This window comes from Adiantum capillus-veneris, chromosome 13, assembly GCF_014529385.1.
Source record: "Adiantum capillus-veneris isolate H3 chromosome 13, ASM1452938v2, whole genome shotgun sequence".
NCBI lineage: Eukaryota > Viridiplantae > Streptophyta > Polypodiopsida > Polypodiales > Pteridaceae > Adiantum > Adiantum capillus-veneris.
Window position 1 is genome coordinate 105659443 of NC_140943.1, and position 27302 is coordinate 105686744.

General features: G+C 40.0%; 1 protein-coding gene across 1 annotated transcript in view; it reads right to left on the reverse strand.

The window, feature by feature from the left end:
• Window positions 1–27302, reverse strand: part of LOC147444579 (microtubule nucleation factor SSNA1-like) — a 52042-nt gene that overhangs the window by 9854 nt on the left and 14886 nt on the right. The gene's annotated exons all lie outside the window — the stretch shown is intronic.

Here is a 27302-nt window from a genome sequence, read left to right on the forward strand (position 1 = left end):
CGACCAATCTCTCTTATAAAAACAAACAGTCATCTTCCTCTACATCTAGGGATGCGGGAAGAGATCACGAAGAAGATTCTCACGAAGAGTACAACCCGCCTTGGCCTACTCATGTGGAGATTGAAGAGATGGAGCGTTGACAATTGGTTGACGACGCGACAAAGATGATGATCAACCTTGTGAAGGATCCGAAACTAGCTAAATTTTTGACTCTGACATCCTTTGACAAAGCGCACACCCAGTGGCAGAAAGCCACAGAGTCACCCTTCAAACCGGCACTCAAGAAACCTTCTACTCTGAGGATGTTTACAGAGAAATAATTGGAAGAGGTGGTTGATACACGGATTACTCAGCTTTTTGATGCGAACAACAAATAGAAAAAAAAAACAACAACAAGGAGAAGAAAGGAACTAACTTCCCGGGTTATTTGGACTCCCAATCTACCTTTGCCTCAGCAAGAAAGGAGAAGAAGTGTGTGCGATTTAAAGGAGTATCTAGTTCTTCTTCTTCTTCTGAAAGTTCTTCTAGATCTTCTGACTTGAGAGAAGAAGACAGAAAAGGGAAAACCAACGCAAAAAGAAAAGCTTCAAAAAGGGCAAGAAAAAGGCAAAGAAGCCTAAGTTTCGCCCAGTTTTTGACAGTCCTACAAAGGACTCATCTTTAGATAGTTCGGACTCCGATGATCAAAATTTTTACGCAAAGAAGAAGCATTTCTATAAAGAGAACCAGTATGACATCCTCAAGGATAAAAGCAAGAAAATTCAAGAATTTAAAGAAGGTGGACAGTCATTAAGTTTGACACTTTTTCTGGATTTCGAGATGCTTCGAGGTCTTTGGCCTTCATACAACAGTTTGATATAGATTTCTTTGGAGGGCATTACTCATAGCACTCCAAGATTCATAGGGCTACCTCTTTCTTCAAGGGAAATGCTCAAACATGGTGTTGCACCCTTCTATTGAGCAAGAAAGTGCCAATTAAATGGCTGAAATTTAAAAGGCTTTTTATTTCTTCTTGGGTGGCTGACTCGAAATTACAAACGAGATATACGGGCTGCTTGGAATCATCTTCGGATGACAAAGAGAGTTTCTTTGGATGCATAATGCGAGAGATTTTGGAGCTCTTTTCTACCTGCTTCTTCATTTAAGAAGATCTTGTTTAAAGAACACATTGAGTGGTTTGCTGTGGACTTCCTATAGAGATCCAAGATTATTGCTTAGAACAAAAGTCAGATTCTATTCAAGAATTGATGGGTCATGCGAAACAGTGTTTTTCCATACATTCAGGGAGTTTGACTTACCCCACCGATGCGATCATGACTCAGAGAACCGAACAGACTTCTAATCATGAAAGTAGAAAGAAGAAGAGCCCCCAAGAAAAGAAAGATAAGGATGCACGACCCCGGCTCACTCTTTAGGAGAGAGCCAACTACATCAAAGAGGGAAAGTGTTTTGGATGTAGGGAACATGGGCACATCTCTGCGAAGTGTCCTAAAAAGGCACTGAAAGAACAAGATAAAGAAAGGCCAGAGAGTTCAAAAGCAGATGAGGAACACAAACAAAATAGCAAGATGAAAGCAGGACTGGCTCCCGATTGCATGGGTACTGACCGAAGCACAACTGATGAAAGTATAGAACTTTGTCGAGCTTGGGGCAAAGTGAAAGATCAAGAAGCCCTGATTTTCTTTGATGGAGGAGCCAAGGCCAGCTTCATTTCACCTGAATTGGAAACGCGGCTTGAGATTACACTCAATCAGATGGGACCACAAGTAGAGGCAGTTCTAGCGGCACCCAACAAGGATGTGGCCATTACACCTGTCATTGGCAAACTCCAGTTGCATTGTCAAGCATATTTAGGGCACAAGGACTTCTTTATAATACCCTTGGAAGGTTATGATGTTATCCTGGGAGTCCCTTGGTATCGTAAGAAGAACGTCGTGGTTGATTATCGGGCAAAGAAAGCATCATTGACTTCTAAAAAAGGCCGAACCATTGTACTTGATGTGAAACTTAAGGGCAAGTTTGTCCCTATTGTATCGGCTTTGGTTGTTTCAAAATTAATGAAATCCAGTTTGTTTGTTTACTCAATCTTTTTGAAAGAGTTGAATGATGAACATAGGACAAATATGTTTGAACTTGATAAAGAACGCCAATATTTTTTCCACACTCATGCCAATTGCTTTCTGAGGATCATACCATTGATCTGATACCTAGAAGCACTCCACCAAACCGACCGCCTTACCATGTGAGCTGACCCCAGAATGAAGAGATTATGAACCAAGTGAAAGACCTCATGGAAAAGGGTCTTATCCGGTCGAGTACTTTACCTTACTTCTCTCCGATGTTGTTGGTTTTGAACAAAGATGGATCTTGGAGAATGTGCATTGACTATAGAGCTCTCAACAAAATCACCATCAAGAGTAGATCTCCAATTCCTAGGATCGATGATATTCTTGACCGACTAGGTATCCTCTTATTTCAACATGATCGATTTAAAGAGCGAATACCACAAGATTCGAATCGTGTTAGGAGATGTCTATAAGACAACTTTTTGGACGACCTTCGGTTTATTTGAATTTTTGGTGATGCCTTTTGGCCTTACCAATGCTCTAGCGACCTTTAACCAAATGATGTACATGATTTTCAGATAGTACAGATCTTTTGTGGGAACTTTCTTTGATGACATTATTGTCTTCTCCAAGGATGAAGTAGTCTGGCAGAGCATAGAGAACATCTGCTATAGGTCTTTCAGGCATTGCGAGATCACAAGTTGGTGATTAATTCAAAGAAGAGTGAATTTTTCCTACCAGAGATACACTTTTTGGGACACATTGTCTCAGCAGGAGTGTAGATGGACCCGACCAAGATTGAGACAAAACGTGATTGGCCCAATTTGAAGAATGTCCATGAAGTTAGAAGCTTCTTGGGCTTATGTTCTTACTACTGGTGTTTCATTAGAAAGTTTGCAGAGATTGCTTTCCCTTTGCATATCTTGACACAGATTGGAGTCCCTTTCTCATGGGGACCCACAAAGGTGACTGCCTTTCATACATTGAAAGAGAAATTGACTATAGGACCAGTTTTGACTTTGCCGAATTTGCAAAAGTCATTCAAAGTATATTGTGATGCTTGTGGTTGTAGTCTGGTTGCAATCTTAATGCAAGAAGGCCATGTCATTGCCTATGAGAGCCGATTTTTTTCAAGGCCAGCATTGATAGCACAGATATATGAGAAAGAGCTTTTGGCGGTTATTCATGCTCTTATTTAGTGGTGACATTACCTACTTGGAGCCAGCTTTACGATCTTCACAAAACATCAGAATTTATGCTACTTGTCACAAAAGAAGCTTTCGGAAAAGCAGATGCGGTGGGCAAACATCTTGTCACAGTTTCATTTCCAAATTGTCCATGTGCACGGACATAAGAACTTGGTGGAAAATGCTTTGTCTTGGAAGCCGTTGGTTCTAGCTATTTCCGCGATACACCATCGAAACTTTGAGGATATGGTCGATCAGTATGCCATAGATACAGATTTTGCAGATATAGTCAGTCGAATACAAAATGGGGAGGTAGTAGCGGGATATTCCATTCGGTGTGAAGAAATATTTCTTTAGGTCGAGACTCAAGAAGGATGTGGACGCAATTGCTTGGTATGCTAGAAGGTCAAGTTTGACAGGCATAAAGTACAGAGATTGTTACAGCCTGTTGAAAGGCACATTAGGATGTAGTTATTTGGTCAATCGGTTGTAGTTTGTTGGTCAGTCGGATATACTTTGTTGGGTTGTAGTAAGTTGGATTATGGTCAGCCCAGTCAGCGGACTGTGGTGAATCGGATATTTAATAGCTAGTTGTATTCCAAGATTGAAGTTGTTATAACCACATTCAAGTGAAGCAGGCTTATAAGCTCACTTGTGCTTGTATGGAGACGACTGTAATGAGTTGTGGTTGTAGTTTTCTTCTTGATGAGAATAACGTGATTTTGAGTTCTATTCTAAGCTACATTCTTGCCCTATCACATTTCTTCTGTGTATTACTTGCTGTATCTGAATGAAATTTCGATTTATGTGAGGTTAAGGGTAGTATTTTGGTTAGTTTTCTCTATGTTGATGAACCAAAACACATTTGGAAATCTTGCGGGTTATGTCCTCTTTTCTGAGGTCCTAAGCAATTGTTTGGTATCGCGCTTATGGATGTTTTTCTGGGATGATGCATGTCCGAGAGGGGTAGGAGAATCTCTCGCATATATTATACAAGGGCTCAAGCCAGAGCAGACAATATAGATCCATTTCATTATGATGCTATTCCTGATGATGATGGAATCGATCCACCACTTGAAGAACCGCTGTTAAATTCTGGTGCGGAGAGTTCTAGCGTAGCAGAGGGAAGGCAGTGAGGCAATTTATTGGGGCATTACTCTTGACAGGAGGACCTGCAAGAAGTAAAAGACGACTCCACTTTGATCCAATAAGGGTTTCTAATAGACAAAGATCTACAAGAATCCCAAATCCTATCCCCATGGCCCAATCACCTCCTAATCCGCAGATTAAATCATCAAAGTTCAGAGGAAAGTCTAAGGAAGATGCAAATTGTCATGTGGTGCAATTTGAAACGAGATGGCAAGCTAGTGGATATCAGGTGATATACACGGATCCTATCAAATTACAAAAATTTGCAGCTACATTGGAAGGTAAGGCCACCAGTTTGTTTAGCCAATACGTTATGGCTCACTTTGCTACTTACAATGAACTTAGAGAATCCTTTTTACAAAGGTTCAAAAAGGAGAAAACTCCTCGAGACATTTTAAAAAGGTGCGTCGTATCAAACAAGGTACTTGTAGAGGATTTTGCTCAAAAATTCATGATTTTTGTTGAAAGATTATAGGGTAATGAAAGACCCCCTCATGAGATGTTAGTTGGATATCTTTTGAAAGGTTTAAGGAGTGGTATTAAGAATGTTGTGGCCAATATTGATATTGCAAGTGGTTTTAATAACTTGGTACAGGCTGCATCTAGAGTTGAGAAAAGGCTTGGCATGACCAAGTCTAGCAAAAGAGGAAGCAAGGATTCTGAATCTGGTTCTGGTTCTGGTTCAAGTACAACTTCTTCTTCCGAATCTGATTCAAAGAATTCATCTAATGACGAGGATCAGAAGAAGAAGAAAAAGACTCTTGATAAAAAAAAAGATAAGATAGGTGCTAAAGTTGATTTCATTGAACAATTAAAGAGTATTAGATATTTGGTAATTGCTCCTAAAGAGAAAAGGTTTTGTGAAATTTGTGAGAAGGATGGTCATACAACTGCTTATTGTTGATATAATCCAAAGCAGAGGAATAAACCACCTTCTAAGACTGGGTGAGGTAGTGCTTGAGCTGAGGCTAATCAAGTGGCTCCATTTAGAGGAAGACCACCTTGTGAAGGAAATCAGAGAGCACCTGGGAGAAACCAAGACAATCAGAGAAGACCCAAAGGGGTGATGCCTTGTGTTTACTGTGGTGATCCTAATCATTGGGTTGGTGTCTGTTAAGCGTTATGGGTAAAACATAGAGAAGAAAGAGGTATTCCAGTTTTTCCTTTTAATCAGAAGAACCATTAAGCAGGTCCTCCACAACCTCCCCAAAATCAACCTCAAGCACAAGCTAATGTCATTATTATTGATATTCTGATTTATCAGGGACCAAAAATTGTTCTAGATTCAAGATTGAGGATTATGAAGAGTAGGAAATTGGTTGCAATAATCGAGAGCACCTAAAGCAGGAGATTGAGGTAGTGGCTGTACCAAGGTCTAAGGCCAATGGGTCCTATTGACTGAGAGCAGCAAAAAGGAGTACAAGATCGGGTGCATAAGAATGTTCAAAAGGAGAAGCAGCATCAGATTCTGGAGGATAATTCTTATTCTTCCAATGAACCACGACAGCATTAGCAGAGGGTTGAAGTATCTGAACCTAATTGGTTTGAGGTACTCATTAATTCTCCTTTAAATTTATCTTTGGATCATATGATTTCTATAATTACAGCCTTTAAAGAAAGGTTGTTGCAGAAATTGTTGGGTAAGCACTATGAAGTTCCGACTCAGCAAGTGGGGGAACCTGGTGTGAACACAATTCATCCTTCTAATGTGGATTTTCTAGTTCATGTTATTTAAGTTAGCTTACAAGACAAGATATTTGATGAGGTACTATTGGATGGAGGATCTGGAGTCAATATTCTACCCAAGTCAGTGTATCTTACAACGGGCTTAGGGAAGTTGGAACCAGCACCTTTTCAAGTCAAAGTGGCAAATCAGAGAAGGGTCTAGCCTGTGGGTATTTTGAGGAACTCTTCCATTCAGATCGCAGGTATGCAATTTCAAGTAAATTTTCTAGTACTAAGGATGAAGGAAGGAGATGCTTCTTATGGAATGTTTTTGGGAAGGCCTTGGTTGAGGTTAGACAAGGTAAAACAAGATTGGGGTGAGATTCAGGTGGTTCTTACCAAGGGAAAACAGGTAATTACTATTCCTATGTTGGGGAGAAAGCATATTCCTGGCAAAGAAAGGCCATTGTTTTCCCAATCTATTAATTTGGCTACAGAAGTGGAGGATGATGAGGAGGAAGCCTTTTTGCAGGCTAATCCGACTGTTGTTCTAGTTTTTGAGGTGGATATTGAAGGTATCTTGCAAAAGGAACAGGAACCTGAAGAGATTGCTGATGAACCTATCTTGGGTCAGGAAATTCCAAGATTCGACATACTCAAGTTAATGGATCAGAGTGTAGCTTCTAGTTCAAAAGAGGTTATTCAATAGGAAGAAAAGGATGCTAGAGACATGGTGGAGAATATCTATAACAAAAGGATTGGTGGCTCTAAAAGAGTTCATCAAGATGAATTAAAGGAATTGAATTTGGGAAATGAGGATGATCCTAAAATGGTCAATATCAGTATTTGTGTGGATGGAGAATTTCTACAGGATTTGTTACAATTGTTGTTGGAATATAAGGATGTATTTTCTTGGGATTACTTAGATGTTAAAGGGATTGATCCAATGTTGCATCAATATCATATTAACTTGAGAGAAGATGAAGTTCCAATTATGCAACAAAGATATAGGATGAATCCTAATTTTTCACAACAGGTCAAGCAAGAGATTGACAAGTTGCTAGAAATTGGGTTTATCAAACCAATTCATGAAGTTAAATGGTTGTCACCAATCATTGTGGTACCCTAGAAAAATGGAAAAATCAGAGTTTGTGTTGACTATAGAAAGTTGAATGCAGCTACTATTACAGATCCTTTTCCAATGCCCTTTTGTGATGCCATATTGGATGCAGTAGTAGCAGGGAAGGAAATGCATAGGTTTTTGGATGGTTTTTCAGGGTATAATCAGATTAAAGTGGGTGAGGAGGATCAACACAAAACAACCTTCATAAAAGATTGGGGAGATTTTGCATCTACACTGTTTGGTCTCAAGAATGGACCACCATCATTTAATATTGCAACTTATAAAACGTTTGAGCCTTATTTGCAGGATTTTATGAGAGTTTTTGTGGATGACTTCTCACTATTTGTTAAAAGGGATTTGCATCTTTCTCATCTGAAGTTGTGCTATGAAAGATGTCGGATGTTCAGACTCTCTTTGAATCCTTACAAAAGTGTAATGGCTGTCAGAAGTGGTGTTTTGTTAGGCCATGTGGTATCTCAGGAGGGGATGTCCATTGATGCAAAGAAGATTGAGGTAATTCAATCAACTTACACACCTATCAATGTTAAAAGAATTGAGCAGGTTTGTGGGTCAGATCAAATGGCATAGCAGATACATCAAATATTTGGCCAATGTTTGCATGCCTCTTACTCACTTGACCAAAAAGAATGTAGCTTTTGTATGGTCTGAACCTAAAAAAAAATCATCCCAAATGCTGAAGAAGATGTTTTCAGTTGCTCCTATTCTATAACCTCCTGATTGGAGTATGCCATTTCATGTTTTTTTTATGCCTCCGATGTGGCTATTGGAGCTGTTTTGATGCAGGAAAAGATCACAAGATGGTTCCAACCTGTCTATTATGCAAGCAAGGTGTTAACTCCTGCTAAAAGGAACTATGTAGTTACTGAAAGAGAAGCCTTAGGAATGGTTTATGCCCTCACTAAATTCATGCACTATCTCCTATGAAATAGGGTTATATGCCATGTTGACCACCAAGCTTTGTTAAATCTTATCAAGAAGCCTTTACTTAGATGAAGGTTGGAAAGGGGGATGTTGCTGTTACAGGAGTTTGACTTTGTGATTGTACATACACCTAAAAAAGAGCATGCCATAGCTGATTATTTAAGTCGGATTGAGAGAGGAGAAGAACCTATAGGAGTTCAGGATGATTTAACAGTTGCAAAATTATTTGAAGTACAAAGTTCTATTTCTAATTCTTGGTATGATCAGGTGCTGATTGATGATTTTCTTAACTGATGGCATCATTGCCCACTGAGTTTTCTATAGATCAAAGGAGGAAATTTTCTCTTACTAGCAAACCTTTTCAGGTTATTGTTGGAGCCTTATATCGGAAAGGAATTGATCAGGTAATTAGGAGATGTGTACCTGGTTTTGAGCAGTCAAATGTGTTGCAAGAAGCTCATTTTGGGGCAGCAAGAGGTCATTTTTTAGGAGACATTACAGGTAAAAAGATTTTACAGGCTGGTTTATGGTGGCCTACTGTGCTAAAGGATGCTCATGCTTATGCTAAGAGTTGTGTGGTATGTCAGCAATTTGGTTGGCCTGATTCTAGGGATAAGATGGCTGACCATCCTATTTTACCATTGGAACCATTTCAAAAGTGGGGTATGGATTTTGTAGGGCCTATAAAACCTACTACTAGTAAAGGGTGCAAGTATATTTTTGGTTGCTACTAATTATTGTACTAAGTGGGTGGAAGCTATTTCTTTGAAAGACAATAAGGCTCAGAGTGTAGCTAATCTGTTCTATCACAACATTATGACCAGGTTTGGATGTCCTGTTGAGTTGGTAAGTGACAAGGGGACACATTTTCTGAATGAAGTTATCTCTGAGCTTACCAAAACTCACATGATTATGCAAAAAAAATCTACAACTTATCATCCTCAGGCAAATGGACAAGTTGGGAGTACCAACAAAACACTTACTAAAATTTTGAAGAAGATTGTTCAGGAGAATAAGAAGGACTGGGATGAAAAGTTGGATTATGCTTTATGGTCTTTCAGAATAGCCTTTAAGGTGACAGTAGGTATGAATCCTTTTAGATTGGTCAAAGGTCTTGAAGATGTAGTACCTATGGAATTTATGGTCCCTAGTCTCAGAGTTACTGCTGAGAAAATGACTCCTAAATTATCAGTTCAGCACAGAAGTAAGTATTTGATGCAATCGGAGGAAGACAGGTTGGTCAGTTCTTACATCATAGAGGTAATTTAGAGAAGAAGGAAAGCTTGGGTTAGTATGAATGTAAAGTTCAAAGTTTTTTAGGTTGGATATTGGGCTATGCTTTACAATTTTAGGTTGGGTCCTCATCCTAGTAAGTTGAATTTGAGATAGAAAGGACCTTATCAGATTATTCAGGATTTGGGTCAAGGTACATTTATTGTGGCTGATGTCTTTGGAACTAGAGTATACAAGCTTGTAAATGGTTTCAAGTGAAAGAAATTTCAAGGAAAGCCACCTCATCTAGATTGGCTTAAATCTACTGTTGTAGATTCTGATTTGTGTGAAGTTTCTGGGTTTTTTCATAATCCAAGAGAGCAGGTCATTGTTGAAACTTCTTTTAAAAGTATTGGGAATCCATTTAGGTACTGGGTCAGATTTCGTTGGCTCGAACTTTATTTGGTCCCGGATTTGTTATCTTGGATTTTACTATATTGGATTTTTCTACATCGGATATCCTTTCATCGGATATTTTAATCGTATCGATTTGAAATATGGCCTTGATCTGTGTGCAAGTTATTCTCCACTAAGGGCTATGATTAAAGTGAGGGAAGGATTACTCACTTCAAATACTTAGAAACTCTCACATAAAACTGTCCTACATGTATATCCCACAGGCATTCAAAATCGCTTTGCCCTCCACACCTTGCACCATGCCGAAAGCCAAGGCTATTCCCGCCATGAAGTCTCCACCTGATGATGATCAAGGGGAGTTCTCAAAGCTATGACCGCGAAGAAAGGGAGTCACTATGTGGGTCGACACTTCAGACCTTGAGCATGAGCCGAGTTGTTGCCTCAGGAGGATGCAACTCCTTTGTCCTCCATCAAGATGATGTAGAGTTTGATGGAGTCTTTTACAAATTTCAAGGTGGAGATAAATTGCCATGCTGACAAGAATGTACAATGGTTGAAGACTATTGGGTTGTATGATTTTGCTACTTTACCTTGGGCTCAGTCGAAAGACACCATATATGCAAAAGCACAGATGGACTTATTGAGGAAAACAAGGGGAGCAATTTCAAAAAAGTTGAATTTTAAGTCCAGGGGTAATCTCTGAGGTATTTCAGCTACCTTTTACTTATGTTATTGTAGTGCCTAAATGTTCGGATGATGATGTAAAGAAGGAATTTGGTCCTAGAGAGGAAGGAAAGCAATATTACATGCTTAAGAATGTTGATTACTGCAGATGGGAACAACTTAAGTGGTTTAAGAGTGTGTTTTTTTGGCAAATTATGATTATATGTCAAAAGATAATTATGCTCCTTTATGTTTTGTGAAAAGTTGTGGAGAGGTGAGTTGGCCCATTTGTTCTATGCCAGAGTTCATGCTGGGATTTTTAGTACTGACAAAAGGAAAGCTCAAACTAGCAGTAGATTCTCTACGTTTTTGTCAGCATTATTTTCTTTTTCTATGAGGGTGGATGCAGGTGAAGTGTCTGTGCCTAACAAGACTCCAATCATTGAATTAGAAGAAGTGCATGATCAAGGGAAAAAATCTCAGAAATTACATGTGATTTGAAGAAAGTAAAGGCTTTTTAGGACTCGATTGCAGGTGGTTATTCTAAACTAGAGGCTTAGAAGGATTTAGCTAGTCCTGAGTATAGGCCAATATTGGAAGATTTGCCAATGTTCAACCAAAAATTATTTGTGGATGCTCAGAAACCTGTTAACCTGATTGGGAAAAGTTTCACTATCCCTAAGAAAAGGAAGTTGGATGCTATTGTTCATAATGTAGCTAAATCTTTAGATTTTGTAGAAGTTGGGCCAAGCACTTCAAGTAAACCTGAAGTAAGTATTTTTGATGCATCTACATCTGTCAAGCTTTGCATGGCTTTGCTACTCATCAACAACATCAAATGGAAGAGTAGTTGTAGAATGTAGCGGATTTAGCAAAGGCGTTGAAACTAGAATTGGAGGAGGTGAAGGGGAAACATCAAAAATATTTGTAGAGTCAATTACAGCTACATCAGCATGAAGTGGTAAAGCTTGGGTATGTTTTAGGATTGGATAAAAGATTTGGAAGGAAGGGTGAATTCAGATCAAATTACTCTGATAAATACATAATTACAAGTTGAGAATGAGATGTTGCAGTAGAGGTTAAAGCCTTTGGAGGAATTTAAGAAACAGGTTTTATCTCATGAAGAGATTAGTGTCACTGGGTTCTTATGGATGAAGGGGATTTGAATGTGGTAAGACCACAATTGGTGGAAGGGATGCAGGATGTCTAGAAAGCTATGCAGGAGAGATTGACTTCTATAGTCAAATATCCCTATGAAGTTGTGAAAACTGGTTTTGTAAGTACTTATGAGGCTGATTTGTTACAGGAGGTAGAGAAATTTAAGAAGAAGAAGGACCTTTGTTTAAAACAACTTGAGGAATACAAAATACAGGAGCTACAAGGGATGAAGCACAACTATTGAAATCAGATTCTGAGCAAAAGGAATTGGTTGATGTATCTGTCCAAACTTTGGAAACAAATAATAAAGTTCAAAAGTCAGGTGTTGATGAGCATTCAGTGGAGGCTAAACCTGAGTAGTTGTTTGAAGTTTTTGAGAATGTTGGAGTACAAGATATGACTGATGTGTTGAAAGATCATGCTATGTTGGAACCAATACCTGAAGTTCTATCTGGAGATGTTGTTAAAGCAGTTTATATAGTCTAGGGTGGTCCAAGCTTAATTTATTTTTGTCTATGTCTTTTTGATCAAGGGATATATAAATTCAAGTCGGATTTCTCAGAAATCCACCACCGAGACGTGCCATGTGTTGACAGGCACATTAGCATGTAGTTATTTGGTCAATCGGATGTAGTTTGTTGGTCAGTCGGATATACTTTGTTCGGTTGTAGTAAGTTGGATTATGGTCAGCCCAGTCGGCGGACTGTGGTGAATCGGATATTTAATAGCTAGTTGTATTCCAAGATTGAAGTTGTTATAACCACATTCATGTCAAGCAGGCTTATAAGCTCACTCTGCGCTTGTATGGAGACAACTGTAATGAGTTGTGGCTGTAGTTTTCTTCTTGATGAATAGAGAAATTCTGAGTTTTTATCTGAGTTACATTCTTGCCCTATCACATTTTTTCTGTGTATTACTGGCTGTATCTGAATGAAATCTCAAGTTATGTGAGCTTAAGGGTAGTACTTTGGTTAGTTTTCTCTGTGTTGATGAACCACAACAAAACCTTTACCCATTCCCACCCGCCGTTGGGAAAGTATTGCTATGGATTTCATTTTTTATCTCCCGAAGACATAGAGCGGGCACGATAGTATCTGGACTGTTATTGATAGATTTAGCAAGCAAGCTCATTTCATTCCAATGAAGAAGACAGTCAAGCTGGATCACTTAGTGAGACTGTTCATTGCCCAGATATTCAGATTACATGGCATGCCTGAGACAATTCTCTCTGACAAATATTTCCAATTCACGGGTTTGTTTCGGAAGGCTATTTGGGAGAACATTGGCACATGGTTGCAGTTCTTGTCATCTTTACACCCACAGACAGATGGGTAGTTGGAGATTGCAAATTCATTCATATTGGATTTATTGAAGTCTTACATCTCGGATCAGAAGACTCAATGGGAAAAGTATTTTCCCTCGGTGGAATTTTCCTACAATATCACGATTCACTTTTCGACGGGGAAGGTGCCATTTGAGATTATTGAAGGTTCTCCGAAGGTTCCACCCTTCTTAATCACGAAAGATAAGATTTTTGAAGCCAGCTAGTACAGGAGGGACTTGGACACAGCTTTTTCCAAGGTCCAAGAGGCTTTACAGAAATCTCAATAAAAACACGAAAAGGCAGCAGATCAACATCGTCGCGATTTGAAATTAAAGGAGAATGATTGGGTGCTCTTACATTTTGAGAAAGCACGCATGAGAAAGAAAAAGACAAAGGAGTGGATTTTTCCAAAGCTTAGCATGAGATACTATGGACCTTTCCAGATAAAAGAAAAGATAAATGATGTCTCCTTTAGATTGAAGCTGCGCGATACTTGGAGGATTCACAATGCTTTTCATGTGAGTCTCTTGAAGCCTTTTAAAGGCGATGTGCTCGATGATGGGGAGCCAGATGAGCAGCCCGAAGTGGAGGAAAACGAGGAGATACTCATTCCAGAACATATATTGGCACATAAAGATAGAAGGATAAAAGGTAAACCGATAAGGCGGTTCTTGGTTAAATTCAAGAACTATCCCACATTGGATGGAAAGTGGATGGAGGAGGATGACCTGGCAGATACTCCTCAGAATATTGTGAATCTTTACCTTGAAGCATTTGGTTTAGCATAGTCTACTCCGATACTCCTCAGATTGTGAATCTTTACCTTGAAGCATTTGGTTTAGCATAGTCTACTCCGATAGAACCCCAACTTCATCTTGGGCAAAATTTGGTGCAGCGGGCTTACACAAGAGGGGAGTCACTCCGCTCCTTAGTCAACAGATTTCTCCGATTTCTAATAATAGACTCACTCATATCCCTATTGTGTTTCAGGGATACTGTGGACTGACAGTATTCTGTTGTAATGACTTTAAGACTTGGAATTTTTGATAATATGATATTGATTTGTACTTGATTTGTTTAAGTGCAGGAAATAATAGACGAAATGACTGCAACATTTTGGTCTGATAGATCTCTATAGACATGATTGCAATAAGGATTAGTTAATTGGGTATCTGTGACGTCCTGACTAGATCTAGATGCGGTTGCTAAATAGGTTGCCGATTAATCATGGTCTGAGATTGGAGTGATTGTTGAATGTGATTTGTCATGTGATGTCAAGTGATGTCCTGTGATGTGACTGTCGATTGGTACATGTGCTAGACGTGTTGTTCCTAGTGCGTCTGTACTAACAGTTAGTGTCTGCCTGAGACAATTTATGACTTCTATTTGTTTTGCCGGCATAATCGAGGATGATTACAATGCTTTCAAGAGAGGGGTATGTCACCAATGGGTGACGTGGCATGGACCTAGACATGGGGCAATAGAGCACACACACCCCCTAGCTGACATCCTACCTGGAAAACCCGCAGACAGTGACGCATGACAGCTATGCAGCAAGTGCACTTTTTGCCGTTGCATTGCTGATGTGGCAAAACTGTACGGTAATTTTTCTTTTTGTGCTGCCTATTGACGTGGCAAAGCATACAAAAACTTGCTTTTACACTGGCTGATTTTTACTAGCTAAATTGAGAAGCTTTTGAAACATTGCTTTATTTTTAAGAGCTTTGAAAATTGGAAGCTTTTGGGGCTCTTCTTTTGGGCATCCCTTGTAGCTTATAAATAAGTGGGCAGAGCCCTCACAACTCAAAGCATCTGGATGTAGATTCTGAGTGAGAACCCTCCCACTCTCTTGTACTTTGAACATAGATTAATATAAAAACAAATACTAAAAGGGGCGTCAGTCTTTGAGCCCAACATCTCTAGGCACGGAACTATGCCGGACTGTGTCGAATCAATTGTGAATTGTGAACTATTTTGAAGTGAATCTCTACTGTGTCGTGGTAGAATCTTGACTTGGAGTGTCCAAGTTTTTTACACATGATGATCTTCACTATCTCGTAAATACCTTGAAATTTGCATTCAGTCCTGATTCCAAAAGAACATTTGGCAAAGTTAATAGAGCTTCTCAATGAGAAGATTGACATGGGTATTTTGAAGCCTTCTTGTGTGCCATATTCAAATAGGTGCTTCAATGTGCCTAAGTAGAATGAAGCTTTGCATTTCATACAAGACATGCATCTTATAACTAAGGTTACCATTAGAATGTGGGTGTAGGACCAATAGTACATGAATTTACAGAGGTGTTTGCAAAAAGGTTAATTTACTCAGTGAGAGATATCTATTTAGAGTACAATAAGTGTCAACTAGATGTTAAGAGTATACATTTTTAACCATGAAGACACCTTTGGGATTGGTAAGGGTGTATATCTTACCTCAAGGAGCAAAATATTTAGTTACATATATGATGAATGGGATGAACAAGATTCTATGTGACTTCATACCTTAAATCACAATGCCATTTCTTGATAATATGCCAATCAAAGGATGTGAAGACAAAGACAAAGATGAAGCTATGGGCTTGAGAGGGCCCGTAAGTTTGTTGCAGACTGTACTGAAGACTGTGAGAATATTTTTTCAAGGTTAGAAGAAGTTAATCTTACCGTTTGGAAAAAAGTCTATATTTGGAGTTAATGATGTATTGATTGTAGAGCATATGTGTGGTCCTTATGGTAGAAGGACTTGTCCACAAAAAAGGTAGATGCAATAAAAAACATATAGGAAACATATATAAATGTCACTAAAGCTCAAAGATTTCTTGGTCTACCATTGTGAGTAGGGTGCAATAAGCCTAATTAACAAGAGATTATCAAGGAGTTCCATGGAAGTTTATGGGCTACACATCAAAGTGTATGGGTAACATTTGCCAAAGTAAAAGAAAGATATTGGTGGAAAGGATATATAAGGATGTGGTTAAGTTTGCGGAGTCTTGTGTGACAACATCATGATGGACTACATCCTACTTATCCATTCACCATACATTACAAGTGGGTTGTGGATTTAGTCACAATATCTTTGGGACTTTGGCAAATGAGGTATTTGGTGCTTGCAAGAGAAGATTCATCTAGTCAAGTTGAAAGGCGTGCATTGAGGAAAAAGAATACAGAAGCTGTACGTAAATTCCTTCTTGAAGATGTGATATATTGCTATGGATGTGTGGAGGTAGATACTTGCAAAAAGAGGAGAATCAAATGTTGAAGAAGCAAGGAAATTCTTCTCTAGGATGCACATCAAACTAGCCTTAACTTTTGTTTATAACTCAGAGGGAAATTGAAAAGGGAATTATCCAATAATTAAAGCTTTGGCTAAGCCTTGTGAAGATAATCTTGGAGAGTGGCCAAGGCTACTACCCTTTGCATTATGTGCTCATCGAACAACATATAGTTTAATCCTCACTGGCTATATGCCTATTGAAGCAATGTATGGTCAAAATTGTGCCATGCAAATCGAAAATATAGTTCTTGCATAGAATGTATTTCCATGGGAAGATGAAATGAGTAGAGAAGACCTTCTTGCATCGCACATACAATAATTGGAAAGAAGACCTGTAGACATTGAGCTTGCAAAAGATCGACTAAAGAATACAAGGCTGAGAAACAAAGACAAATTTGAAAAGAGGCATACGCTCATACCAAAAGCTATTGAAGAAGGTAATTGGATGTCGGTATATGATAGTAGCCTTGAAAACCAGCACTCTACAATAAAGAAGCTTGCAAAGATATGGTTTGGACCTTATGTTGTTAAGCATGTGCATGGAAATACAGCTTACACCTTGCATGAACTAGATGGGATAGAAATGAAAATTCTCATTGCAAGAAAAATGATAAAATTGTTCAAAAGAACAAGGGGTGGTAATCCAATTTATTCACAACCAAGTGAAAATCATGATGGATCCAAATACATGGAAACTTGGTATGAAATTGAAGATATGGTGTCTGACCACGAGTTTCGATGCTTAACAAATACTATTGCTGCACATACTGAAGGACATATAGGATTATAGAGGATGGATGTCGTGTCATGGCATGTGCACAATGTGAAATAAAAACATTCACCTCACTTTTGATACTTTTCTATGCATGGTAATAAAAACAATAATGTACATATTGTGATATATGCTAAAGCGGCTGTTGTGCCATGTGGACAAAAGGACAAGCGAGAGTGCTAGTGATTTATTCCAAACCCGTTTTCCCATTTTAATTCTTTTTGCATCCAATATTTTTTACAAGTTACCTCGACATTGGGTAGACATTCATGCACTTAGCATTACAAATCCAAGACCTCCAACAAGATCCCATTAGCACCTTGGTATCTAGGACCATTGTCTCAACATTTGTGCAATTTAAAGAAAATACCTTTATTTTACTCACAATACCATTATCTCTTCTCTCTCTAGTCTATTGCATATCTTTCACATGAAGTAAGCGGAACCCTCTTATGCTAGTAGAAGGAACCTTGAGTACACACAAAGCACTGAGCACTCATTTTAAGCATAATGGTGCCATTCATGATGGGTCCTATGATGCGGATCTTTCTTGTTCTATGAGGATCATTACGGCACTCTCAGTTTAGACAATTATGTAGTCAAGGTTTTCTATTTGGATATTATGATGGTTATGGTTGCAAAAGTGGAAATATAAGAAGTATGAAAACTTTATGATGGGTTATATGGTAGGACCTGGGAATAACAAGATATCCTATCTCATTATGATTCTTATGAATTGAGTGAAAAATGCACATTTTGGTCGCTGTTTCCTATTGTTCTTTTTTCACAAGTACATTAAGACATTGAACTTATGAAGTGTTATGATACGAGCCTTGTGATTTTCTATTACAAGTTACATCTCCCTTAATAAACAATGTTGAAAGCAATGACCAGAATCTAAGTGGCAGTTAGTAGAAAGCATTATATGGGACAATGGCCACATGGAATGAAGATATTTCTATGGAAGGTACCATGGGGGGCTATTCCAACCATGGTTAAGATTCTAGCCAAAGGGATAGGCTCAAATAGGTTCTCAAGGTGCAAAGCAGTAAGTGAGGATCCACATCACTTGTTCAAGGACTATAAGAGGACTTGCGGGGAAAAAACATAAATGGATACAGAAGACCTAGAAAATTGTGTTCTTCAAGAATGATCTACTCCTTGGAGGAAAGATTAAAAAGAACCAAGCTCTATTAATCAACATGCAAGTTGTCCGCTTCTACTACTTTAGACATGTAAGGTGCATCAAATGTGAATGTTGTTATTGTCAAAGTCGGCGTTGCGGAAGCATGTAGACCAAGGTGAGAAAGCACGAGAGAGAGAGAGAGAGAGAGAGAGAGAGAGAGAGAGAGAGAGAGAGAGAGAGAGAGAGAGAGAGAGAGATAGATTTTATTATCGTCCTCGGAGGTCAAATATGACCTATGGGACCAAAGTTACATGTGATGTAGTATGTGTACGGCTGATGAGTGACTCTCGATGCTCCAAAATTGTAGTGATGAGAGTCGCAATGAAGAGCCCACACTTTGGTTGGGAGAGGAAAGTGTGTAGGTCTAAGTTATGGCTGAAAATGTGAGAGAAGCAAGTTCAGATGTGATCAAAAACTGAGCACTCTAGTAGTGTGTGGTACTCAGACTCTCGAACTTGCAGTGAGCATAATGTGCACAATCGATTTGACTCTTCTCCATTGCCCCAACGCCCTATCTCGCATCGAAGGAAATGGGAGCTAAGCCGAATTGCTGCGATAGTGCGTATCGCAAACAAGGGAATAGGCTCAAGCATGTAAGTGTGAGTACGGTTTCCTCTCTCAGCGAAGAACATGGTTTTGTAGTTGGGGGCAATATAGGTGGTGTAATGTATGAAGCGTGACCCACCGGATTTCTCCCAAGCCGTAATACATTGGCGTTGTAGAAAAGCTTCATTCACTTGAGAGTCAATTGAAGCATCATGTAGCAAGTGTAATGCATCCCATCTCCCAAACCACTTCTTTATGTCTTGCATCCATCCCGTGCTCAAGATCTTGCTTTTATGCGTCTTTTGAACTTTTTTGCTTGCTTCCCATGCAATTGTAGGAAGTCAATGTGAGGGGTTTTGACGCATCTTTATCATGTACTCCAAAACCCTTTCCATGCCCATAACCTCAATTGGAAGAGATCCCGACTCAAGAAGTAGGAGCATATATGGTGTTTGTGTCTTAACTTGGAGAAAGTTTGTAAGAAAACGCTTTTGGACATTCTCAAACTCTTTCCAAGTAGACTTTGAGATGCTCCCACCCCACACTTCAACTCCATAAAGAAGAACCGGTGTCACCAATGCATCAAAAAGATACTTCTTGAGAACCCAACACTTGATGTTTCCCGCATTACACATGTTCTCAAATGCATAATATGCACTCTTTCCCGCTTCCAAATGACGCATAGCACATTCATGCCACTTGTGATTGGATGGAACCGCAAGGCCAAGGTACTTAAAGCTCTCAACAACTTCAAGTGTCTCGTTGTTGTACACAATGCATGGCTTCTCCTTATGGTTGGTTTTCACAAGCATAACCTTTGTTTTGGATTCATTTACAATCAGCCCACTATGCAAGCAAAAGTTCTCAAGGACAACCATAAGCTTTTGTGCATCTTCTAAAGTGTGTGCTAGAAGCACTACATCATCCGCATACAACAAAAGCATGATTACCGCATTGCAAATAGTGACCTCTTCAATGCCTTCTTCTTGCATAAAGTCAAGTACCATTTGTTCCAATTGATCGATGCATAGACCAAAGAGAGTTGGTGACAATGGACATCCTTGTTTAACCCCAATAGTGCTTACAAAAATTTCTGAAATTTCTCTTCCCATGCGCAATTGACAAATCACCTTCTCATAGATTCGAGAAACCGCAAGCATAAACTCACTTGGCACTTGGAGTTCTTCCATCCTTCTCCACAAATTGTTACGTGGAATCATATCAAAGGCTTTCTTAAAGTCCACAAAACAACAATACAATCGCTTGCCTTTCAACCGACTTTCCTCCATGAGAACACGAAGAGTGACAAGATGATCAATGGTGCTATGGCATCGACGAAAACCCGCTTGTCCCTTTGCATGCTTGTCATTCTCTTCAGCCCAATCACTCAATTTCATCTCCATTATGCACCCAAATAACTTTGCCATAAGAGACCCAATCATTATAGTCCGGTAGTTGCTTACATTCTTTACATCCCCTCCTTTATGCAAAGGCTTAACCCAATTAGTACTCCAATCATAAGGCATACCATGTTGAAGTGCAAGGTTGAACATATCACACATCCACTCATGGGTAAAATCTCCCGTCCATTTGATCATCTCCGGCTTGATACCTTGAAGATCTCCCGCTTTGCGAGTGGCCAACTTTTCAAGCCCACCGCATACATCCTCAATAGTAAAAAAAGACGGCATACATGGGAGTGAACCATAAAATGGCATTTTTTCAGTATTTTCTTGCTCATATAATTTCCTACAATGTGTGTACATATCCACTAGACTCAAGTTACCAAAATTCTCAACCCGCTTGCCTCTCAAGTTTCCCCAAAATCTTCCACATGCATGTGCCTTTTCTTGGACTTGAAATTCTTGTTGCTTTACTTCCCATCTTCTTCTCTTCTTTTGAATCAATGCCTTGTATGTATGAAAATGACTTTGATAGTTGTCTTTGTCCATAGTTGCATCAAGCTTTATCAAGGACTTTCGAGCATCTTGACATTCTTTATCAAACCACCTTTTGTGTGATCTATCTTTGTTGATACCATGGAGATGCTTTATGGCAAAGCATTCTTCCGCACAAGAACAAATAGCTTTCTTGAAAGCTTCCCATTTAGTTTCCAATGGTGCATCACATTGAAGCTTTGTCATCCGTAATTTTTGCTCAACCATTTCAATGTACATTGGTGCCCGTTTGAAATCCATACATAGTGATAACTTCTCTTTCCTTTAGCTGAGATTATCATGCTTAGTTGCTTCTCCACATGAAAAGTCAATACATAAGGTGCGATGGTCGGATTCCGGGGTCCATTGACCAAACATAAAACTCTTTATGCGATACATGATGGCTTTAGAGAGTAGCATATAGTCAATCACACTATCCCCATTATGTCTTCTACATGTAAATCCATTGGTTCCACTCCACAAAGATACACCATTGGCAATGAGCATACCCATGCTATTACACATGTGTAAAAGTAACTTTCCATAGTGATCCGGCTCTTTCTCATCCATTGAAGTACGATCATACAAGTGAACTTCCTCCAACTCCCTTGAAATGTATGGCATATCAAATTGTTGAGTATCATGTTGCAATGTTTTTGTGCGAGCATTCATATCCCCAAATACAATAACATCACCTTCACCTTTGAAATAAGCAATGTCCTCTTCCAAATCAGAAAATGGTTGATCTCTATCCATGCAAGCATAAAAGGGAGAATCATGATGAGGAATGTAGCAACCGGCTACAAAAATGGGTGCTCTTTTTGGTGTCATAATTTTCAGCCATACATAACGTTTGTACTTGTCATCTTTCACAATTGATACAAAATCTTCCAATCCTTTCTTAACCATACATGCTAACCCTCCTTGTCCTCTTCGTTGCTTGAGATTCTTTGACCACATCAATGAATGTACATTGTAATCCTCCAAGCCATTAATCCTTTGTGTATCATGCTCCCAAGTTTCAACAAGAAGTACAACATCGGCTTTGCTTGTTAGTTCATCAATGCCAACCCCCCGCATTCCCGAGCGAGGAGCTCCTTGCTTCCCCACTCTATGTGCTCCATAGACCATAACTCCGGACATGCCAAAGTGGGTTTTGAAGAAATCTTCAATAACAATGGCAAGAGAAGGAGGTGTCTCTAACTTCTCTTCGGGAATTCCACGAATAACAATGTTCTTGGAACGTCGCTCCCGTTCCTTCAACTCCTCCACATGTACATTCTCAACATTCTTTGTTTGAACCATAGCTTGTATGAGTGAGGAATTAGAAACCACATTGCTACCACATACATCAGCCCAAGACTTGTTTGTGCATACATTTTTCATGTCGCATACATCCCGGCTCATAGTGTCAAATTTCTCCTCTTTCAATACATGGTCATGCTCTACTTTGCTCATCCGCTCCTTCAAAGCATTCAAGTCCACAAGAGAGTGTTTACATTCCTTGACTTCCTCTTCAAGTTGCATCAAACATGTTGTTTGCATCTCAAGTGTCCTCTTGAGATTCTCATTCTCAACCACAAGTACCCTTAGTGTGCCATTCTCCATTGCAAGTGCTCGTAAGTCTTCGCCTTGTTTGTTTACGGTCTCTTGCAATGATACCAAGTACGCCATGATCATGGTTTCCGATGTCGTTGGTTGGGTGGTTGTGTTGCTATCTCCACACTTAGGAGATTTTGGATCATTTTCCACAATGGTTGTGGACCTTGTTGAAGAAGAAGAACCCTTGCGAGTGCCGGAAGACATTGTATGTAAAATAGGAGATGAGAATCAATATTGTTGAACCTGTTCACTTCGGAAATGCTGCTACAAAAACGCCTTTCATAACTCTGAAAATTTTTGTCTTTACATTAATGCAAAGAGGACTTCGTGCTCTTCGATTGAGGCTATAGATCACCCAAATCGGAGTTCGGATGAAGAAGTTATGATCAAAAGAGTGGACTGCTGTCTACTAGGTCAAAAAACGGCTGCACTGAGAGAGAGAGAGAGAGAGAGAGAGAGAGAGAGAGAGAGAGAGAGAGAGAGAGAGAGAGAGAGAGAGAGAGAGAGAGAGAGAGAGAGAGATGCACTAAACCAATCAAACAAGGCAATGAGATAATAGATGATAATACTATGGGGGCTGAGAGTTTCTTGTATAGAAATCTCAGTAAATTGTCCTACCCAGACTTTGACAAATAAGTGAAATAAACCCTTAAAAGCCAAAATAAATATTGGGTTCACACTAGGCAATTCACTTGAGATGCCTAAACCTTAACACCCTCTCTGTAGCTCATAGTGGACATCAATAGTGAAACCAAGTCGATGAAGAAGCTATCATGGACACCCCAACAGCTGCTGCACACTACTGGATACACCTCGGTGTTTCTCTCCTCAGCTTTGTACCTGAAAGAAATGCCATCTTGAGCATCGGTTGCCTCTGTAGAAAATCTGAAATGTAGACAAGACTACTCCTAATAATCCCCATTCGTGAACTGTGAACATATCACGTGCAAAATATGACACTCCAAGATAATGAACTCTGGAGCACATCCTGTCCATGATTTGATCAGCAACAACTATGAATTGGCATGCCCTTCCATAGTGCCTTTGATACACCTGATTGGTTCCCTGCTAGATGAATGCCACTTGAACTTCGAACTACAAGTCCAAACACCAATAACTTGAACTCTTACACAAGGGTCCAAATCAATCATAGGGAGCATTGTATGCCCCACTCTGCCACTCACAAGCCTCTCTCCGGCTGAAGCCAGTGGTGAAACCTTCACTTTGACTAGAAATCTGACGTCATTGCCACTGCCAGGTGTGCCATGCCGATCTCCAGTTTCAAATCTTTATTACCATAACCTCTCTCCAGTTTGCCTTTGAATTTGTCTTCAAGTGAATTCTTGATTTTGCCTTTGGCTTCCAACTCCCAAGCCAAACAAAGCATGGAATCACATTCATAACTCTGGTTGTACCTCTCGAGTACCGAGGCAACTAACTCAGTACTGGTACTGCCATCCGTGTCAAGCTTGTCGATGCCGTTTGTCAATCAAATTCATCCATTTTCCTTTCACTTCAGAATGTTGAGTCAAACAGTTGGATGGTCTCCTTGAGAACTATGCTGATGCATAGGCCGCTAACTCGAAGGTTGATCTGCTCTCCCATAGGCCTCTAACTCGAAGGTTGATCTGCTCTCCATAGCTTTTAGTTGGTTTTGGTCTTGCCTCTTTTGTTGTTCCTCGACCGCTTCAATAGGTTGCTCTGCAGCCTGCAAAAAACACTCCAAACCCGCTCCAACCGAGTCCGAAAACACTAGACGATGATCTAGCCAATGTAGGAACTCCCCCTTGCTCGAGAAACGCCTCCAAAGAGGCTGTTGTCCATGTAGGAAACACTGATGCTTAGGGCTGAAAAATGCAACCAAAAATGTTGTTTTCCCCAAGCTGGACCAAGTCTACCAAGTGACGCTCCTCTTGTGGCTGTCAGCGCAGATCTAAAGGCTTCCCTTGCGGCTGAAAATGCACCCTTGATCACCTTTCCTTCATCGAAAACGCAGCCAAAACTCCAACTCTGGCTTTGATGTTAATGCAAGCAAGTGATCATCATGACAGTTCAGATTTGACTGCAAAACGCATGGAGCCACCTCACCTTTAGCTCCTTCTCGGGGCAGCCTTGCTGTGCTCCGCCGCCAAGGTCCTTCACTCGTCCAACTGCTCTGATACCATGTCCAAGTCGGCGATGCGGAAGTGTGTAGACCCAGGTGAGAAAGCACGAGAGAGAGAGAGAGAGAGAGAGAGAGAGAGAGAGAGAGAGAGAGAGAGAGAGAGAGAGAGAGAGAGAGAGAGACGACACTTGACAATTCTCAAACCCTCCTCCAAGGGCCCCCCTCTCTATGGCAAGAGGGGTATGTGCTATAGATTGCACAAATCTGGTACAATGGTCTAGATGCAATGGACTTGCCGATGATGTCAACGACTATGATGACGGTGGGCTGAAATCTGAAATGAAAGGATTGATCTTCTGAATTTTGAAACGCTACCTGATTTAGAAAATGCTGGCTGAATTCGGTGACGCGGAGAGGATCTGCTGAGAGGTTGAGATCTTTGAGGCTAAGGGTTGATCTGCAGTGAAGAGGGCTGAAAACTGAAAATGCTAGGTCTAATATGCTAAGTTGAAAAACGTTAGGGATGATCTTTACTTGCAAAAACGCCAATTGATCTACAAGTTTGAAAAATGTGAGACTGATCTGCGAGTGCAAAACGCTTGGTACTGAAGGCTAAAAACGTTGATGGTTTCCTGTCGGTCTTGTTGAGAAGATGCATTGCACATTGCTTGATCTCCTTCTGCTGCTTGTACTGAGTGCCCAAAGGTTTTCTTTCATAGTTTCTTAGCAATTTTTCCTACCTACTTTTTCAACAAAAGTCACTTATTAATAAATAAGTGAAAAATGTGTATTTTGGAAAAAAGGGTTCTATGCTCTAGGAAATGCTCATGATGGGTATTGAATGTCATGCTAATGATCATGTTGTGTGCAATCAGAGGGTATGAAACTAATCTAAGTGCATGGACATGCACGGCCCACGCACAGGCTCACAAAAGTGCTAGAACACTTCCTAAGCTAACCTGAACCCTAGACCTGAGATAGCTTGTCCACACTCACATAGGATTAGATGTACACGTGAAATCACCTCCTTTTTAAAGTGAGGTATTGGTATAGAGTTGCATGGCCTCCTTGTAGTCTGCTAACAACTTTGGATAATCTTTTAAAATTTCTTCATCGATCCAAAGTGCCTTGTGGGTTCCTTCATCCTTAAACTTCAAAAAGTACTGTCACACTTGCTTCTTTGAGCCATGGCGCAACCGATGCAACAAGACTTTATCTGGCCTCATGACTTTGTCTTTGTGGATAATCTCTAGTTCTTCCTCTTTGGATATGTCCTTTGGAGGTGTACCTCGAAACACTTTCAACCAACAAACATGGAAAACATTGTGCATTGACCATAGGTGCATCGGAATGATTGTTTGCGCTTTGCTCAAGATGAGTGCTCCGAACTGTGCTCAAGGTTCCTTTTAGTTCTTATGGAAGGGAGAGCCTTCCGTTCTTAATGGAAAGTGCTATGATCACAAACAAAGTGAATGGATACTATGCGTGCAAGTGTATGAGACTGAGAGATAGAGAGAGAAGAGAGATACAACACCAGAGACGTAAAACCCTCCTCTGAAGGCCCCACTCTCATTGGCAAGAGTGGTCTACTATTGATTACACAATCTGGTACAAATGAATGCAAGTGATTGATGCAAGTCTAGGCTATGTCGACAATGAGGACAGTGATTACGAAGTCGACCTAAGGGCTGAAATCTGCAATCTTTCTACTGCTGTCCAAAAATGCTATGGGCTGAAATCTGCAACTAGTCCAAAAACGTTGATTTGGGGGGTTGTTTCTATGGTTCTTTGACACTGAAAATCTGCAGGTTTAGGGCTGAAAACTGAGGTTCTTTACGGGCTGAATCTTCTACTTCTTGTGGGCTAAATCTGCAAGTCTTCTATTGCTGAAATCCAAAACGCTAGAGACTGAGGTTGACCAAAAACGCTAGCTGATCTTGCATTTCCAAAAACGCTGGGCATGTGAAAAACGCCAGGCATGTGGTGGTCTTTCCAGCGACGATCTGATGCAAAAATGCCAAGGGCTTGGCTTTCTGGCGATGAAGGTTGTTGAAAACGCTAGGGATATGAATCTGCTGCTTGGAGAAAACGCCAAGGCTTGGGGTCTTGCTTGGAGGGAATCCACCAAGGTTCTGCTGAGAAGTTGTCTGTTGAGCAAGGTGCTCCTGCTGCCTCTTCTGCCATTTAGTGCTAACTTGGGTTTGCTTATATACAAACTTAGTAAAATTGCCCTACCTACTTTTGTTGGGAAGTCACTTAAAAATAATAAGTGAAAAATATCAAAAATAGGGAAAGTAGGCTAAATGCACTGGAAAATTCCCGTAACTGATTCTAATGGATTCTGATGGGAATACTGATGATCATGCTGTGTGCAACCAGAGGATATGCATCTATACCAAGTGACTGGGCATGCACGATCTACGAATAGACTCACAAAAGTGCCAGATCACTTCTAAATCTAGACTAACTGGACTGACTGAACCATGAACATGCTGTAGCTTGTCCACAAACACATAGGGTTGGATGTGTCACGTGACAAATTTCATAGAAACTTTATTGATATTTTTAATGAGAGGAAATGGACCATACATTCTGAAAGAAAACTTAGGACACTTCTTTCGGACTTGTTTAAGATGTTGCTTCATGATTCTCAAATAGACCCAATTCCCTTCTTTGATAGTAACATCCTGACGATGCTTGCTAGCCTACCGTGAATAAGACTTCTGAGCCTTGGTTAGTTGAAGCTTCACACTCTCAGTAATCTCACCCAATGACTGACTTTCAGCATTGGCATCAGGCAATGGAGTGATCGATCGAGTCAAAAGAGACTGGAATGGACGGCCAAAGCCTCTCATGCAGTTCTACCAATGGCACATGAATAAAAGTCATTCAAAATTACTTGGACCAAAGGGAGATAGAGCTACCAATGAGATTGTTGAGCATGCACATAAGACTTCAAAACATTAAAAGTCAAATGAT